Genomic DNA, 1,373 nt, shown 5'->3' with positions numbered 1-1,373 from the left:
CGGGAGAGCCAGCCCTCCGAGGCGAGCGCCCACTCTCCTGATGCGCGCACAGGCCACTCTCCTGGGCGCGTGATTCTCTATGCAAATGAGGGCCCGAGGTAAAAAGGAGGTGCTAGGGACACTAGCGCGTCCCTAGCGCCTCCTTATTGGCAGAAGCGGCGGTTGTCAGCGGGTTTGACAGCAGACGCTTAATTTTACCGGCATCGGTTGTCGAATCCACTGACAGCCATGGGTTCGGAAAACAGATGCCAGCAAACTTGAGCGTCCGTCTTCCAACCTGCGGGCAGATTTTTTTTTGGGGGGGGGCCTCTGACTTAATATCGCTATGATATTAAGTCAGAGGTTGTACAGAAAAGCAGTTTTTTCTGCTTTTCTGTACACTTGCCCAGTGCCGGCTGAAATTAACTCCTGCCTTTGGGCAGGTGTTAATTTCTGAGAGTAAAATGTGTGGCTTGGCTGCACATTTTACTTTCTGTATCGCGCAGGGCTAACTAATAGGCTCATCAACATGTATTTGCATGTTGAGGGCGCAGTTAGTTTCGGGAGGATTGTATAAGGGGTAATAATAGCGCGTGGAAAACGCGCGTCCAAACGGGAACTAACGGTGCACTCGGCCTGAGTGCATCGTACTGAATCAGCCTGTTTGTGATATTAAGATCATAGAATTCCCAAGGGTTGTGTGAAATTGTTAATCCTGGATATCTAAAAGTACCATTGGCCCATTTCAAGGGGAAATCTTTGTCAGAAACTTTCTTTGTCAGAAACTGGAAAAACTAAAGCTTCCAATATAATATATATTAAATTTAAAACCAGAGAATTCTCCAAACTGTTCAAATATAACTACCAAAGCTGCAAGTGATTTTGTTTCAACAGCCCCCTGTGTCAGTGCCGTTGGTTGAAAACACATAGCCAGAAAGGGAATAGAGAAAGAAGCATCGTTCTTACCTATGAGCCAATCGTCACTGTAAGGGCCATCTTCAAAATTGTCAAACAGCCCAGATTGCCTAAGTACAAAGGACAAATTACAACACATGGGTAATTTACAGGTATTGATCATACATGAATAATCATACAATATATACCTGTTTCTATTTTCAACAATATTTATTCTTTTATTACAAACATATAATTAAAAACATTTATATAATTCATATCCACTCATGCCACATTCATCCAGCAATAACAATACAATACAATAATACTTATTGCACATATCCCTATAATCTTAAAATACAGTATTTATTTCATTTTATTTACTCTTCGTCACTTTTCCTACTATAAAACCACATTTCTTACAAATGCTAGTCTGTTATGTCAAAATCTACCCTACAGCTAAATTTGTTTTGGTGGGAACTTTGTATAACAGGGTATAT

The sequence above is a fragment of the Rhinatrema bivittatum genome, chromosome 12 (assembly GCF_901001135.1).
Source record: "Rhinatrema bivittatum chromosome 12, aRhiBiv1.1, whole genome shotgun sequence".
Taxonomy (NCBI): Eukaryota; Metazoa; Chordata; class Amphibia; order Gymnophiona; family Rhinatrematidae; genus Rhinatrema; species Rhinatrema bivittatum.
This window is presented reverse-complemented; position numbering follows the sequence as displayed.